Source organism: Sorex fumeus, unplaced genomic scaffold (assembly GCF_029834395.1).
Source record: "Sorex fumeus unplaced genomic scaffold, SorFum_2.1 ptg000051l, whole genome shotgun sequence".
NCBI lineage: Eukaryota > Metazoa > Chordata > Mammalia > Eulipotyphla > Soricidae > Sorex > Sorex fumeus.
Window position 1 is genome coordinate 30,851,372 of NW_026606108.1, and position 18,996 is coordinate 30,870,367.

Sequence of the window (18,996 nt, forward strand, 5' to 3'; positions counted from 1 at the left end):
AGGAAATTGAAAAATCAGAAACTCTCCCAAACAGTTTCTATGAAGCCCATATCTCTCTAATATCAAAAGGAAACAAAGAAAGCACAAGAAAAGAAAATTACAGTCCGATATTCCTGATGAACACGAATGCGAAGATTCTCAACAAAATACTAGCAAATAGAATTCAACTACTCATCATAAAGATCATACACCATGACCAAGTGGGATTCATCCCAAGGATGCAATATTGGTTTAACATTCATAAATCAATCAACATAATCCAACATATCAACAAAAGAAAAGATAAAAAACCATATGATCATATCAATAGATGCAGAGAAAGCATTTGACAAGATCTAGCACCTGTTTATGATGAAAACCCCCACCAATTTGGGGATAGAAGGGACTTTTCTTAGTATAGTTAAAGCCATCTACCACAAGCCTACAGCAAGCATCATCCTGAATGAGGAAAAGCTGAGAGCCTTCCCCCTAAGATCAGGGACGAGACAAGGATGCCCACTCTCTCCACTACTGTTCAATATAGTACTGGAAGTACTTGCAATAGCGATTAGGCAAGAAAAAGATATTAAGGGCGTCCAGGTAGAAAAGGAAGAAATCAAGCTCTCACTATTTGTGGATGATGTGATACTATACATATAGAACCGTAAAACCTCTACCAAGAAACTCTTAGAAACAATAGACTTGTATAGTAAAGTCGCAGGCTAAAAAATTCAATACCCAAAAGTCCATGGCTTTCCTATATGCAAATAGTGAAGAGAAGAAAGTGACATGAAGAAAACAATCCCATTCACAATTGTGCCCCAGAAAATCAAGTACCTAGGAATCAGCTTAACTAAGGACGTAAAGAACCTGCACAAAGAAAACTACAAAATGCTACTTCAGGAAATAAAAGAGGACACGAGGAAATGAAAAAATATCCCCTGTTCATGGATCAGGAAAATTAACATTGTCAAAATGGCAATACTTCCCAAAGCACTGTACAAATTCAAATCCATCCCTATTACGATACCCATGATATTCTTTAAAGAAATGGAACAAACACTCCTGAAATTTATATGGAACAATAAGCCCCCATGAATAGCTAAAGCAATTCTTGGGAATAAGAAAATGGGAGGAATCAACCTCCCTAACTTCAAACACTACTACAAAGCAGTAATAATTAAAACAGCATGGTACTGGAACAAGGGCAGAGCTGTAGACCAATGGAACAGGGTTAAATATACTGACATCTCCCCTCAAGCATATGATCATCTAATCTTCGATAAGGAGGCAAGAAAAGTGAAGTGGAGCAGGAAAAGCCTCTTTAAGAAATTTTGCTGACAAAACTGGATGGCTACATGCAAAAAAGTGGGCTCAGATCTCTGTCTAATGCCATGTACAAAAGTAAGTTCAAAATGGATTAAAGACCTCAACATCAGACCGGAATCCATAAGGTTCATTGAAGACAAAGTTGGCAAAACTCTCCATGATATTGAAGCTAATGGTATCTTCAAAGATGTCACAACACTGACCAAGCAAGTGAAAACAGAGACAGACAAATGGGACTTTCTTAAACTAAGAAGTTTCTGCACCTCAAAAAAAAAACAGTGACCAAAATACAAAGACAGTCTACAGAGTGGGAAAGGATATTCTCCAAATACACATCCGACAAGGTGTTGATATCAAGGATATACAAGGTACTGATTGAACTCCACAAGAAGAAAACATCCAACCCCATCCAAAAATGGGGTGACGAGATGAACAGAAAATTTCTCAAAGAAGAAATCCGAATGGCTAAAAGGCACATGAGAAAATGCTCTACATCATTAATCATCAGGGAGATGCAGATCAAAACAACAATGAGAATCATTTTATACCACAGAGACTGGCCTACATCCACAAGAACAAAAGCAACCGGTGCTGGTGCGGATGTGGCGACAAAGGGACCCTCCATCACTGCTGGTGGGAATGCAGACTGGTTCAGCCCTTTTGGAAAACAGTATGGACGATTCTCAAAAAATTAGAAATTGAGCTCCCATTTGACCCAGCAATACCACTCCTGGGAATATATCCCAGAGAGGCAAAAAAATATAGTCGAAGTGACATCTGCACTTGTTTGTTCATTGCAGCACTATTTACAATAGACAGAATCTGGAAAAACCTGAGTGCCCGAGAACAGATGACTGGTTAAAGAAACTTTGGTACATTTACACAAGGGACTACTATGTAGCTGTTAGAAAAGATGAAGTCATGAAATTTACATGCAAGTGATACCACATGGACAGTATCAAGCTAAGAGAAATGAGTCAGAAAGAGAGGGATAGACATAGAAAGATTGCATTCATCTGGGTAACATAAAGTAACAAAATAGGAGACTAACACCCAAGAACAGCTGTGATAAATACTAGGAGGTTCACTCCACAGCTTCGAGGCTAGCTGCACACTCTAGGCATAAAGGCAGCTCAGATAGAGAAGGGAGCACCAAATAAAGGGTGTGTGGAGGATTCTCCCAGGATGGGAAAATATTCTGAAAGTAGGCTATAGACCAAATATTATTGCCACTCAATGCCTCTTTTGTAAACCACAACACCTAAAAGGAGAGAGAGAACAAAAGGGAATGCCCTGCTACAGAGGCAGGGTGGGATGGGGAGAATGGGAGTGGGAGGGATACTGGGACCCGTGTTGGTGAAAAATGGGCACGGGTGGAGGGATGGGTACTGGATCATTGTATAACTGAAACTCAAGCACAAAAATTTGTAAGTCTACAACTGTACTTTCTGGTTTTTCACTAATAACAATTTTTAAAAAATAAAATAAAGAAGAGACCTGGATAAGAATAGGAAACCAGTCATTTTAACAGAAAAATAATCTATTTCACAATTTTGAGCACAAGACAATGGTAAGAGACCACAATTAACAAGTCAGTATACCTTAGACAAAGTAATGAAGTTTGGTATTTGGATATTTTAAAGAATTCCAAAGTAGAGAAGCATATTTAAGGTCCTGAAGAGTGAGTGACCTTTCAAGACCTGAACATGCCTAAAGACTTATAAATGGCTAGTGTCTGGGCCCAAAAGAGCATTTGAGCACATCTTTAACCATTAAGAAGGAGAAAACTACCCCTTTCCTTGTGGAGATTAGTGAATTCCATCATGAGGACTATTTAGGATAGTCTTAACAGTTCAGTCTTTTCAAACCTAAGTGGTTTGATAAAATTTATATGTATATATATATATACATAAATATATATGAGAGAGAGAGGCCAAGGAGGCAAACAGAGACTTATAAGACTAAGCTCGTAACATTTTACCATAGGAGAATTGCTGAGAGAAGATTGTCCTTGAATGTCTAAATAGTCCAATGACCTCTTTAGACCCCAGAGACTCTTAACTCCGCCTTCCACTTCCACTTGAGTATATTAATAATGAAATAAACTAAGAACTTCTATGAGAATTTATAGAGAAATGGGGGTTTAGGAAGAGAGGAGCAGAGTGTATGGGGAAAGAAAGTTATAGTGATAGTTGTGACCATGTGTAAGCATCAGAGTCTAGCATGAGAGACTCAGATTGATTCAGGCCTGAACTTTGGTTTAATAGCATTTGGCATCCCATGCCACACCCATATGTTTCTTTGCGTGTTAGTTTGTTTTGAGATATGCTGAGATGTGAATTTGAAAACTGTTTTGTAAATTTGTCTAAGCTTATAATGAATACATAATCAGCTGACAATAAGGTTGTTTAATAATGGATATCCCCACTTCATTTTCCCATTAAGCATAAGGATCTGAGGCTCTCTTACTTACAGATAAATGATTTAGTGGGGCCAGAACAATAGTACATGGGTAGGGCATTGACCATGCACAAGGCCAACCCAGGTTCAATCGTCAGCATCAGCGCATATGCTGCCCAAGTCCATGTACTGCTTACACCCATGCGGCTGAGCACATGTGGTGCCCGAGCACTTATGTTGCCCGCATCTCCCCTCTTGAGATGTGTACTTTCCTGCTTTCATGTCTAATGCTGGGGTGTGTGGGGGGCTCTCTCCGTCCCTGGAGAAGCCCGGGTTCTCTCTTGAGTGTATTACTCTCCACAATCTCCCACTTTCTCTTCCTCCTTCCTTTCAAAACCTCCAAATAAAATCTGTTTTACTTGAAAAAACAAGCAAAAACTCCTCGAAGTCTCATATGGTCTGATGAGACCAACTGGAGTGATCCCTGAGTGTAGAGCTAGTAGTTAGCCCTGAGCACTGCCAGATGAGGCAAAAAATAAAATAAATGTGATTTCATGCCTGGTGAGATAATATTGTGGGTACAGTGCTGCTGTGCATGTTCCTGGCCCAGGTCTAACCCCCAGCACCACGTAAGGTCCCCAGTCCCCGCTGGAAGTGATTCCTGAGTACAGAGCTAGAAGAAACCCTGAACATGTTGGGTGTGCCCCCCCCCAAAAAAATAGGACTATAGTTTAGTGGATACTTTTTAAGAACTGGGAGTTTTTATGGATACCTTACATTGTTTTTGTCATGTAACTTCCATTAGGCATTAGTCCCAGTCTCTCTCTCTGTCTCTCTCTCTCTCTCTCTCTGTACATATATATATATGAAACTAATTAATAACTAGTCCAAGGTCAGACTGTGAGTTAAAAAAGAGTTGCAGTTCAATTCTGCTTGATCCTAATTTCATGTTCTTTTCATGTTTTCTGATTTTAACGAAGTTTAACTGCACTAGCCCCTAGTCCTCACTGAGAGAGAACTCTGATGTTTTCAATAGTGGTTGGAAGAGCCTTGGCATCCCAACAGAGTGCCCAGGTGCACTGGATTCATGAAGAACTCTTCAACAGCGCTCTCTTTGTTCAGCAGCGTTGAATTTCCGAGCATAATATTAGTGTCTCAGGAAATCCTTCCCAAGAAATTATTTCCAGCCAGAAGCCAGTGATTTATTCCAAATGTCTGAATGAACTGAAGAGAGTTTCCCTAGTCTGAAGTTTCTTGTCCTGGCAGATGGCTGTACTGCTTTCACTTTTTAGCAGAATTTGTCTCTGGTATATAGACTTAAAGATGTCTCTCAACTTTCTCCACTTTACCTGCAGACAAGAAAATAATTTAAATAGAAGAAATAATTTATAGAAGATAGAGACTAGCACTATAAGACAGCTTATAGTTCTGTAGACAGATATAACTATAGAAGAGCTTACAGTTCTCGCCCTATAATTTCTGTTCTCCTGGCACAACAATTTAATCTTTCTGTGTGCCTAATTATGGATGTTTCTTTATTTCATTTGCAGTATTTGACCTTGTCAGCATGAGTCCTACTGTTTGCAAAGCTCTTGGAATTTAAAGCAAAGCCACAGTCAAATCTGACTTCTGCCGTGGCATATTTTAAATGGGCAGATCTCTCCCTTTTCCCAAAAAGCTGTCAAGGGCACTGAGATGAGACCATGAGATGAGGACACAAAGCCCTCTCAACAGGCATAAGACCATTTCAGAGAGTCTAGACACCCATTTTTTTTTTCAGCTTAAGGAAGTGAAATATCTTAAGTGATTTGTTCAAAACTATTAATTGCCTCCCAGCATCTGGGATTTGCCAAGCAGAGCAGCTAGCGCTTGTCTTGAATAGGATATGCCTAGGTAATTATCTAGTGCTTTTGAGATCAGTGGTGCAGTTATTGCATAAGGACAGTTCCTAGAGTTTAATTAGGATGCTGTAGAATGGAAGCTATGGACAGTATGATTGAATATACTGATATGCTAATTATCATTTGAATTTCCTCCAATGACATTTCTTTTCAGTCTGTGTGCCTCTGACTTGTGCATTTTTGCCTCTTCAACCCAGACAGCACAGAGACATCTGAGTTTTTTATAAAGGCCTTTTAAATGGGTTACAGGTCATCTGTAGAATCCTGTACAGCATTCTCACAAGTGCCACAGTTCAGGGGTCCTTCAATCACTCCTAATCGTCTGGGCTTCACTCTCTTAAACCTTTCCCAGTGACTTCTGATGCTTGTTAATACAGTCAACAAACTGTGCTACCTTTCTCCCACTTTGGCATTGTTGCTTTGACTTGGTTCTTCCTAAAGACCATTACTATCTCTTCCATCTTTTTAAGATAAAGCTGTTCTTTCTCACAGTGGCCTACATCAGCACTGTGGCCTACACAAGTATATATAAAATAGCTTGCACCTTTGAATTATCCTATGTGTCAAAAAACCCTTTACTCTCTGAAAAAGAAAATCCCAGTTCTACAATATTCATCCTCATCCTCCATGTGATTATTGTTGACTATCAGGTTAATCCCTACTGATTGGTATATACTACAGCTTCTAGTTGACAGAATTCTTCGTCACCCTAAGTCATGCTCCTGTGCTCTGTTTTTACAAAGTTTCTAGAGATTGTCATCCAATTCACAATGACCTGAATACAAAACCTTTACCTGTCTTTCCACAACTTAATCCATACTGAATCCCATACAATGGCTTCAGTAAGTAGAGGCCTTAGAGATAGTACAGTGAGTAAGCATTTGCTTTACACATGACTGGCTGTCCTGAGTTTGATCACTGCATATGATGCCCCCCAAGCACCTCCAGGAATACCCCTGGGCACATAGCCAGAAGCATACCCTGAGCACAAAGAAAGAAAAACATATATAATATTTATCACAGATGAAGTACTTATATTGCTTCATTTAATTCTAAATTTAACCTTTTTGAGGAAGATACTATAATGACTCTATCTTATTGAGAAAACCTGTAGTCCAAGAATTAGGTAAATTGCTCAAGGTCATAGGTAATTGCTAGATCTTGAATTAAAAATTAAGAGGTTTGCCTCAAGGTTTAAACTTTTACCTCTAACAATAAACATTATTCTCTCTGACCCTACGTTTTTTCTGCTTCCTTCATTCAGTGCTATTATTCCTGTCTTTTAGGTTCGTAGTGAGTTGGCCAGGAGTTTCCTGGACTACCTGCTTCTTTAATCCTTCTTAGCTTTTCTTTGTTCCTGTTTTCTTTCCTGTTAAGTCTAGATTTTATGAACTGTATTTAAACTACACTCCCTTACTAAAAACTTTTTTGTTCCTTGGCCAGTTTAATATGATGTAAGTCCAGAAAATACTTTAAAATGCAGAAAAATAATAAGGATATACTTCAGTTTGCAAAGAAAATCTATTACAGTGCAATTCTCAAAACATTAAAAAAAATTGTTAGTACATTAAATAATAAGAAAGTACATTTAAAACGTAGACCAGTTAAAATTTCTTTTTTAAAGAAAGTATTCATTAAAAAGTATTTACATACTCCTACCAGAAGTCAGTATAGATACTTGGTTCACCAATATAGAACTTGACACCATTTGATGATGGAATAGCTGTTAGAGGCAATGTAGTTGGCCAACCATGAATTTTTAGAGGCAGTAGGTAGAAAAAAATCATAATAATATGTTAGCTAGTGGAAGGTCCAAAAGCCACAGTGATTTCTAAGTAGAGATGAAAAAGCTATATTAAAAGTATAATCAACAGTTATAAAATTATATAATTTCTGTCATTTGTTGTCTGTGGCCGGGAGGAATAAAATGTGCCCTTTTAATTATAGGTTAGGGAAGTAAAATAAAACATTAAAGTAACTATGTGACATTTCTCCATCCAAGTTATAAATTCCCTGAATTGTATGCTAACTGAAAAACTGCTTTTCTAAAGGGAAGTAAATTTCTATGTTGACTTTTCTTGAAGAAAGAGGTTCTAGGAAACAAGTGATACAAACAACTCACAGTATCCCAGATGACATTAAACAAGTGATACAAACAACTCACAGTATCCCAGATGACATTGAGTTCTTTTGTATGAAAATTATGAATTGAGATTAAGATTGTGTGTCAATGAAGCATTTCAAATGCTCAGAGTTCTCAAAAAAAGGGAAAGCCTTTTTATTATTGGTAAAGTAACAAAATTGTTTGTGCTAAGGCATAGGCATGGGTTGGGACCCTTGAAAGCATACACATAGAAACATTTAATTTTTCGCCTAGATAAATTCTCTTCACATAAATGTAGACTCCTGAGTAAGATGATAGGATAACTTTTGTTTATCCTGTAAATCTCTGCTAATTCTCCTCAAGAAACTCCTCTAGTTCCTGTTCCCAAAGTATCTGTATCTTCCCTATACATAGAATTTACCATCCTGATCATTTTTGACTGAGCATTTGTCCTTTATTTCACTAGGTTCCAAGCTCCATGCAGACAAAGATAAATGATTTTTCCCTCTTTCCAGAGCAGATAGCACAATGTCTGAAAGATGATGAACAGAACAAATATTAATGGAACAATAAGTAAATTTTCAGTAGTTTCTGAAACCATTTCTAATTAGTTACGATGAGCAGAATTTTGGAGAAGGGAATGAACTATAATAGTGTTTAGATCTCAGTCGGAGTCCCAGTTCATGCTTTAAAGTAACTTAATGCAAAATGATTGCTGCATAATAAAGGCTTTTAAAAAATTAGGAATCTAAATATCAACATTTCAGTCAGATATGGTTTCACTGACTGATGGAAACTTCACAAAATTGATGGTGAAAATACCTCTTTTGTATGGACAAGTCTCTTGTATGTTTTTTCCACAATTTTACCTAAGACATAATAACTTTTCTTATCATAAGTTAGATTTATTAATAAACTGTAGGACTTCAATTTGATGAAAGAAGTTATTTTCAAGGAACTTCTTAAAATTATGTTTCTGAGTAAATTAAATTTATTGTCAAGGGAAACTAACTGTGACTAATCTAGGTATTTTCCCCCACCTTATTCCTTGACTTTTCTGAAATCTATCAGGTAAAATCAGCTTTTTTTCTGAGTGATTGCGACCTGTGCTTTAATTTAAAATAAACAGTTTCAATGTATGCCAGATGAGTAACTCATGTCAGGAAGATAATACTTTTTAAATCATTTTTTATTTTTCTGATAGTAACTATTTAAAAAGACAAATGTTGCGGTCATAATAGTTTTCGGCACCACAAAGGTAGTGCAGGGTTTAAGGAGCTTTCCTTGCATCTCATCAACACTGATTCAAATCCCCAGTACCCCCAGGGATCACTCCTGATCACAGAACCAGGAATAACTACTGAGCACCATAGGGTGTGACACACCCAAATATATGTGTGTATATAGTTTTAATTATTGTAGCATATTGTAAAGTATATATTTTTGTGACAAAAGAAGGGCAAACAAGAATGATATTAAATACTTTCCTTGCCCTTAATTTAATTTGCAATATTATTTTTTTATTCTTCTTTTAGATGAGTTATGCCTTAATCCATAAAAAGAATTCACTGCTATTCACTGGCCGTATTCTTTATTGCCATGATTCTGGAGTAAAGTCAAAAGAGATTTGGCCTTTCCAGTCAGTTATTACCACAAAATAATCTGCAATGTGAACTAAACAATTTCCTATGACAGATGTTAATACAAATATTAAAAAATTAAATAAAACTAGGTAAACTAATTTTCTGATCAGAAAGAACATTTTTAAATTTTATTAATGCACCACAAATTGATTAAATACCTGTTCATAGTTGATATACCATGATCCAGCACAAATCCCACCAGTGTCCTTTTCCCTCCACAATGTTTCTGGCTCCCTCCCACCCCACAATTCACTCCCTGGTCCCCAGCCTGCCTCCTTGACAGGCAACATTTTGGTCATTGAAGTTTGGATCTCTTGTTTTCAAGTGTTGTTGACTCTGTAGTTTAAATATTTAGTTAGACCATTTCTTTTTACCACTGATGATGTAATTGGATCCTCTTAACCTCTGCTCCCTATTGCTTCCTGTCTCTCTCTTTTTCCCTTCTCAATTTCTTTCCTTCTCTGTCCTTCTCCTCCCTATAGTCTGAGCCCAAGGTGTAATCAAGGCAACCCCCCTGTTAGCATTCCCTTGACCAATTATTCTCTATATCATGTATTAGTGAAATCATCCTGTCTTTCCTTCTTCTGGCTTACTTCTTAATACATTATCTTCAAGTTTCATCTATGTTGCAATGAATGGTATTGTTTTCTCTATTCTCACATCTATTTGGTATTCCATTGTGTATATATACCAAATCTTCATAATCCACTTAACCTGTTATTGGACACCTAAGTTGATTCCATATCTTAGCTATTTACTAAGTACTGCAATAGATAATGGTGTGCATATGTCCTCTTATCTGAATGTTTTTGTGTCTTGAGGGTAGATATCCAAAAGTGGAATCACTGGGTCATTGAGATATCTCCATACTGTTTTCCCATAAATGTTCCTCCAGGTGACATTTCCACCAGCAGTGGATGAGAGTTCCTCTTTCACCTTACCTCTGCTTAAAGAAAGTGTTCCCAGTATTTTTGATATGTGCGTGCCATTCTCACTGGTACAAGATGGTATTTTATTGTCATCTTGACTTGTATCTCACAAATAAAACGTGATGATGAGCATTATTCATGTGCCTGTTGGCTATCCATTGATCTTCCTCAGAGAAGTCCCTGTTCATTTCCACTCCATATTTATTGATAGGGGTTTTGGATTTTTTCATTGTTTTTATCTTCATGACCACTTAATATATCCTGAATATCTGATGTGTTCAGTGCAAATATTATCTCTCTCCCATTCAGTTAGTTGTCTTTTAATTTTGCTCAGGTTCCTTTCTCCACAGAGTAACTCTTTGGTTTGATGTAACCCATTTGTTTTGTCCCTGTGATGACCTTGTTCTTCTTCCTCACTACATTTTTTTTCATTTTCTTCCCTAACAGTTTTTGCCTTCAACCAAATTAAATGATAAGTCCTTAGGAACATGCAGCATAATTTTCATCAGCCCATTCAATTACCCTTTAGTAGCTTTTGGGAAAGCCCCCCTTGACTTACCCTAATAATGTTGAGCTACTAAGGTGGGATTTTTGAAGAACATTTAGGCATTTTAATTAGATTATGAAAAGTGTCAATATTTATATGTAAAAGAATACAGTCATCAGAGAACAAAAATAAGAAAGTGACTAGAGAAAAAAATTACAGGCATTTTAAGATCAATGAAATTTGTTTTGCATTTTTCAGTAGAAGGTATGGAAATAATATGATTCCCTGTCAGCTAATAAAGAGGTTGCTTTAGATAATCTGCTCTTCAGCAGTGCAGCTAGGGTAATCTCATATTTTTTAAAATAACAATTTTAGTTGTTTATGAATTCTTTGTAAACCTTGAAGATTTTACATAGAGTATAGATAATAGACAGTCTTTTTGTACTGACTCTTAGGGTGCTTTCATTGGTAACTTTTTCTTAATTATTAGTCCATGTCTGCACTATTTTCTCATCAGAATTTCTCAGACATTTAGACATTTAGCTTGGTTGATGGTAGACATTCCTTCCTGAAAGGTGAATTTATTTTTCAAAACTATAACAGATTCTATTGATCAAGCCAGAACTACTGTCAGAGATATACAGATAGAACAGAGAAGAACCATGGAAAGAAAGGAGATTCTTTTGAGCTCATTTTGTTCTTTTTGGTGATTCTTTAAATGTAGGTCATATGTTTGAAAGAAGGTCTGTTTAGGAAAAATTCTTTCAAATATATTCTAAGTCCAAAATGAAAGTACATTCAGTGAGATAATGGATTGCTGTGAAATTATTATACATACTTTATCTAAAGAGCTGTCAAGAATTTATAAATGAATACCACATAGTCTGAAATACTAAAAAAAATACAGACAGCTTCCTTGGACGAATGCTAGCTGTCAGCTGTTAATGCATCATAATCATGTCTTTACTGATAATTCTTCCAAGAACTTGTTTTCTGTATCCTTGTTGAATTCTCTTTATCATCCTCATCCTCCTATTATTCAACTTTCCTTTTTATTTTAGATTATTTATTCTGTGCAATGATGAAGTTCCTGTAATATGAAGGTATTTAATAGATGACAGATTTGTAGATTCAGAGATGATATATTTAAAATCTGAAAAATTTTAAATCTCAAAAAATAACATTACCTTAAATGAGACAAATAAGAAAAACATATCTGAAATTACTTCAGACTTTGATGTCACAGATGAAAAACTATGTGATATCATAAGATAAATCTGGATTCAAACTATAGAGAAATGAAATGTTGGTAGAAATTTACTTCAGTTTAACAACATTGATAAGTTTGGTGTGGATATTATGCTAGGTGACATAGGAGAAACCTTGTAGTTCTTAATGGAATGTATGAGCATATTGAGTTCCTGTTACTCAAGAGTCTTCTCCTTAACAGTAGAGATAATTTCTAGACCTTTGAAATCCCTAGTATATAGTATAAAACCAATTAGTGCCCAGGAAATAGTTATTGAACTGAAACACAGAAAGTTGCTATGGGCATAAAGATATAAATTACATCATATTCCAAACTGTCATAGTAATCAAGAATTCTTAATCTGAAGTACTACTAGCCCTTTAAATGGACATCTTAATTTTCAAAAATTGTTTAATTAAAGCATTATCTCAGTCTGCTAGATGAGAAAAGAAAAGTAAAAAAAAATAGTAGTCACTACTGAAGCCTTACATTGCACTGAGTATTCTACACCATAAAAGTAAAGTAAAGTAAAGGCCCTCCCGTTGATCATCGATTTGCTCGAGCGGGCCCAGTAACGTCTCCATCATGAGACTTTGTTGTTACTGTGTCTGGCATATCGAATACTCTCGGTAGCTTGCCGGGCTATCTGACTTTATTCTCACATGAATCTATGAAATACGGCAACTTTTGTATAGATTAATAACTTTTGCAGAGTTTGTAGCTAGTAAAGAAAGAAACAGGGTTAGAATTGAAGTTCTGCATTGTTCAACATTGTTCATGTTTCTTCCATTGGTTTTCTCTACTTCTGAAGCAGAAGAAAATTACTTGAAACCATTAGGCAAATGCCTCCAATAAACCAAAAACTTTTAGAGCATCTCTTATCTGAAGATTTGTACATTCAATACTAATTGGAAATTGCTCACTGATAAAGGTATAGTAAATTTTCGTTTTCCTAAGTGAGCAATCTGAAGACGATATTTAAGACAAAAATATTTTCCAAATTTCATTGCAGGTATATACTATATATGTGAGGTTTGATTGTGAGTTCCAAATATATATTGTGAGTTCCAAATACATGTTGCTCTTCTCTATATAATATAAAAGAGTAATGGAGAGGAGAGAATTAAAATTAGTGTGTTAGGTATTAACTATGTTTTGAATATAGTAGTCTCAGCAGGATTTAATCACAAGTCATTTTCAGACTTGACTCCAATTTTCCTCCATTCCACCAAAAGAGTTTCCCAGACAGTCCAACTAGTCACCGCCCCTCCCCAACAGGTACCCGCCTAGCACCCACTCCCCACCCCAACTTGTGACCCAATAAGCCAGCCGCCACAGCCGGGACCCTGCCTCCACTTCCACAGCCAGCGCCAGCCCAACTAGTAGCCACCCCTCCTTAACGGGTCTGTGGACCAGCATCTAGACTGGCTGGGGGCGTGGCCACCACTGTAGGGGTGTGACCTCCTCAAAAGTGGACAGGCCTCCTCAAAGGTGGGCGTGGTGTGCTGCAGTTATATTTCCCATTCCAAGCACCCTGGACTTTCATACCGGCCTTTATCACCTAAATCTGTGGAAAAAATTCTGTCCACCTCAACTATAATACAACAATAATCCACTGGCTTACTCCAATTAAAACAAAAGACCAGTATGCAAAGAATCTGTACAAGCACAATATTAAAATAGCACCTCGTCCAAAGTTTCACTAGATGCCCATCATAAGCCAAAGAAAAATGCCTGAGAGGATGGTCAGACTCAAGAAAGGGAGAAGGGTGACCACCATCGACCAACCTCATCCAGAATCTTTTCCCACAATAAGAGGGAACAGTACTAGTGAATTTCAGGGATTTACCACTAGACAACCAAAACAACACAAAGAAACAGCGCAAATCTCTACTACAAGGAGCAGACAAATAAAAGAGTCCCAAATCCTCAACCGGGGTTATCCACAAATAGGCTCTCTCCGATAAAGAATTATGAAATGAAATGTAGAGGATGTTCAAGAATCTACTCAAAGAATCAATGGAGGAGATATCCAGAAAACTAAAGGAAGAAATGAAAGAAACAGAGGAACGGATAGTAAAGAAAATACAGGAAGAAATGAGAGCAGAAATAAAAAAGCTACAAAAAGAAGTGTCACAAATTAAGGATTCGGTAGATGAAATTAAAAACTCGGTAAGTGTCCTTAGCAGTAGGATGAATACAGCTGAAAACAGAATCAGTGAACTTGAAGATGAGCAACAGAAATCCCATAGGAAACAACAAGCACTGAGAAAAGACCTCAAAATGGCTCTAAGGAGAATCAGAAACCTAGGAGATGACTCCAAGAGGAACAACATTAGAATCATTGGAGTACCAGAAGGACAAGGAGGCAACCCCTATGAAAAAGCCACAGTCCAAAAAATCATTGCTGGAAAGTACCAGAGTTAAAGAATGCAGACAACCAGATCCAAGGAGCCAGAAGGGTGCCAGCTAAAAGAGACCCTAATAAAAACACTCCAAGGCATATCATAGTCAGAACAATGGATGCTGTGGACAGAGACACAATACTACAAGCAGCGAGATCAAAGAAGGGAATCACATACAAAGGAGCACCCCTTAGATTTACAGCATACCTATCAGAGGAAACCCTTCAAGCCCGAAAGCAATGGTGGGATATAGTGAAAAAACTCAATGAAATGAATGGCTCACCAAAAATACTTTATCCAGCTAAACTCTCACTCAAACTCAATGGAATGATACACCATTTTGTAGATAAACAACAGCTCAAGAACTTCATAGACTCAAAACCAAATCTAAAAGAAGGATTAAAGGGGCTCCTGTAAGATAAGAAGGAAAACCCTTAGAAACACAACCAACCCCTAAAGAAATATGGCACAAAACCTCATGACAATAATCTCTCTCAATGTCAATGGTCTAAATGCACCAATCAAGAGACACAGAGTGGCAAAATGGATACAGAAACTGAAACCAACATTCTGCTGTCTACAAGAAACTCATCTGAACGATCAGCAAACACAGACTCAAAGGTTAAGGATGGAAAACAATCCCGCCAGCAAACACCTCCCTCAAAAAAGCTGGGGTGGCCATACTAGTATCTGACAACATTAATTTCAGGCTGAAAAAGATTAGAAGGGATAGCAAAGGCCATTTTATCTTCATCAAGAGATACGTACAACAGGAAGAAATCACACTATTAAATGTATATGCACCTAATGAGGGAACAGCTAGAAATTTAAAACAACTGCTAACAGATTTTAAGGAGGACATTGCTAGCAACACAATAGTAGCTAGAGACTTCAACATAGCCTTATCACCTCTGGATAGATCAACAAGAACAAAACTCAGCAAGAAAATATTGGCTTTGAAAGAAGAAATAGAAGAGAAAGGGCATATAGACCTATACAGGGCTTTACACCCCAAAAAGAAATAATACACATTCTTCTGCAGTGTGCACAGAACATTTTCCAAAATAGACCATGTGCTAGGCCACAAAACATACCTCAATAGAATAAGGAAGACAGAAATTTAGTATCAACAACCTTTTCAGACCACGATGCACTGAGAATAGAAGTGAATCACACACAGACATGGAGAACCAAATCAAATACCTAGAAACTAAACAACTCACTGCGGAACAACGAGTGGGTCAGGAAGGAAGTCAAGGACGAAATCAAAAGATATCTGGAAACAAATGAGAATGAAGAAACAAGCTACCAGAACCTATGGACGCAGCTAAAGCTGTGCTAAGAGGAAAATTTATAGCGTTGCAAGCATTCCTAAGGAATGAAGAAAGGCCTACATAGATAACCTAACCACACAGCTCAAGATTTGAGAAAAAGACCAACAAAAGAAACCCAAAATTGGCCGAAGGAAAGAAATAATAAAAGTTAGAGCAGAAATTAAAGACATGGAAACCAAAAAAACAATCCAAAAGATCATTGAAACCAACAGCTGCTTCTTTGAGAAAATAAATAAGATTGATAAACTTCTAGCAAAACTAACTAAGAGAGAGAGACAGAGAGAGAGGGAGAGAGAGAGAGAGAGAGGGAGAGAGAGAACTTTAATAAACTGAATCAGAAATGAGAAAGGAAACATCACAACAGAAACCAATGAAATTCAAAAGATCATCAGAGACTACTTTGAGAGACTGTATGCCATGAAACAAGAGAACCTAAAAGAAATGGATAAATTCCTGGATTTCTATAATATCCCAAGACTAAACCAGGAAGACTTGGGATACCTGAATAGACCCATTCATATCAAGGAAATTGAAGAGGTAATCAAAAGTCTTCCCAAAAACAAAAGCCAAGACCCAGACGGGTTCACTAGTGGATTCTTCCAAACAATCAAAGAAGACCTTTTGCCAGTTCTCCACAAGCTTTTCAAGGAAATTGAAAAAAACAGGAACCCTCCAAAATAGCTTCTATGAGGCACATATCTCCCTAATACCTAAGGCAAACGAAGACATCAGCAACAAAGAAAACTATAGGCCAATATCCCTAATGAACACAGATGCAAAGATCCTCAGCAAAATATTAGCAAACAACTCATCATAAAGATCATACACCACGACCAAGTGGGATTCATCCTGTGGATGCAAGGATGGTTTAACATTTGGAAATCAATCAACATAATCCATCATAACAACAAAAGTACAGATAAAAACGATGTGATCATATCAATAGACACAGAGAAAGCATTTAGCAAGAGCCAGCACTATTTATGATGAAAAATCTCACAAAAATGGGTTTTGAAGGAACTTTCCTCAAGATAATCAAAGATATCTACGACAAACTCATGGTAAGCATTATCCTCAATGGGGAAAAAACTAAGGGCCTTTCCTCTAACATCAGGGACAAGACAAGGATGCCCACTATCATCACTTCTGTTTAACATAGTATTGGAAGTACTTGCAATAGCGATTAGGCAAGAAAAAGACACTAAAGTTATCCAGATAGAAAAGGAAGAAATCAAGCTCTTTACATATGATATGATATTACATCTAGAGAATCCTAAATCCTCTACCAAGAAACTCCTAGAAACAATAGTCTTATACAGTAAAGTCGCAGGCTATAAAATAAATGCCCAAAAATCCATGTCCTTCCTATATGTAAATAATGAGAGGGAGGAAAGTGACATGAAAAAAATAATCCCATTCACAATTGTGCCCCAGAAAATCAAATACCTCGAAATCAGCCTAACTATAGAAGTAAAGGATCTCTACAATTAAAACTACAAAACGCTACTCCATGAAATACAAGAGGACATGAGGAAATGGAAATATATCCCTTGCTCATGGATAGGAAGAATCAACATCGTCAAAATGTCAATACTTCCAAAAGCATTATACAGATGCAATGCGATCCCTATAAAGATACCCATAAAATTCTTCAAAGAAATAGATCGAGCACTCCTGAAATTCATATGGAACAACGAACACCGACGAATAGCTAAAGCAATTCTTGGGAAAAATACATGGGAAGGCATTACCCTCTTCAAGCTCAAACTCTACTACAAAGTGGTAATAATTAAAACAGCATGATACTGGAACAAAGCCAGGACCACAGACCAATGGAACAGGGTGGAATATCCATACACACAACCCCAAATGTATAAACAACTAATCTTTGATAAGGGAGCAAGAAATGTGAAGTGGAACAAGGAAAGCCTCTTCAACAAATGGTGCTGGCATAACTGGACAACCACATGCAAAAAAATGGGCTTAGACCTCGACCTAATTCCATGCACAAAAGTCAGATCAAAATGGATTAAAGATCTCAAAATCTGGCCAAAATCCTAAGATCCATTGAAGACAAGGTCGGTAAAACCCTCCAGGATATTGAGGCTAATGGTATCTTCAAAGAGGACACTCCACAGACCAGCCAAGTGGAAACAGAGATAAACAAATGGGACTATCTTAAATTAAGATGCTTCTGCACCTCAAAAGATACAGTTTCCTCGCCCCATTTTTTGATGGACTTGGGTGATTTCTTCTTGTGGAGTTCAACCTGTACCTTGTATATCCTTGATATCAACCCCTTGTCGGATGTGTATTTGGTGAATATCCTTTCCCATTCTGTAGGCTGTCTTTGTATTTTGGTTACTGTTTCTTTTGAGGTGTAGAAGCTTCTTAGTTTAAGATAGTCCCATTTGTCTATCTCTGCTTTTACTTGCTTGGCCAGTGGCGTGACATCTTTGAAGATACCATTAGCTTCAATATCATGGAGAGTTTAGCTAACTTTGTCTTCAATGAAGATTATGGATTCCGGTCTGATGTTGAGGTCATAAATCCATTTCGATCTTACTTTTGTGCATGGTGTTAGGCAGAGATCTAAGCCCACTTTTTTGCATGTAGCCATCCAGTTTTGCCAGCACAATATATTAAAGAGGCTATCCCTGCTCCATTTCACTTTTCTTGCCCCCTTATCAAAGATTAGATGATTATATGTTTGGGAGGAGATGTCAGTATATTCAACTCTGTTCCATAGGTCTGCAGCTCTGCCTTTGTTCCAGTACTTGCTGTTTTAATTATTACTGCTTTGTAGTAGAGCTTGAAGTTAGGTAGGTTGATTCCTCCCATTTTCTTTTTCCCAAGAATTGCTTTAGCTATTCATGGGGGCTTATTGTTCCATATAAATTTCAGGAGTGTTTGCTCCATTTCTTTGAAGAATGTCATGGGTATCCTTAAAGGGATTGCATTGAATTTGTACAGTGCTTTGGGAAGTGTTGCCATTTTGACAATGTTGATTCTCCCCATCCATGAACAGGGGATATTTTTCCATTTCCTCGTGTTCTCTTTTATTTCCTGAAGTAGTGTTTTGTAGTTTTCTTTGTACAGGTCCTTTACTTCCTTTGTTAAGCTGATCCCCAGGTATTTGATTTTCTGGGGCACAATTGTGAATGGGATTGTTTTCTTCATGTCATTTTCTTCTCTTTCATTATTTGCATATAGGGAAGCCATGGATTTTTGGGTAT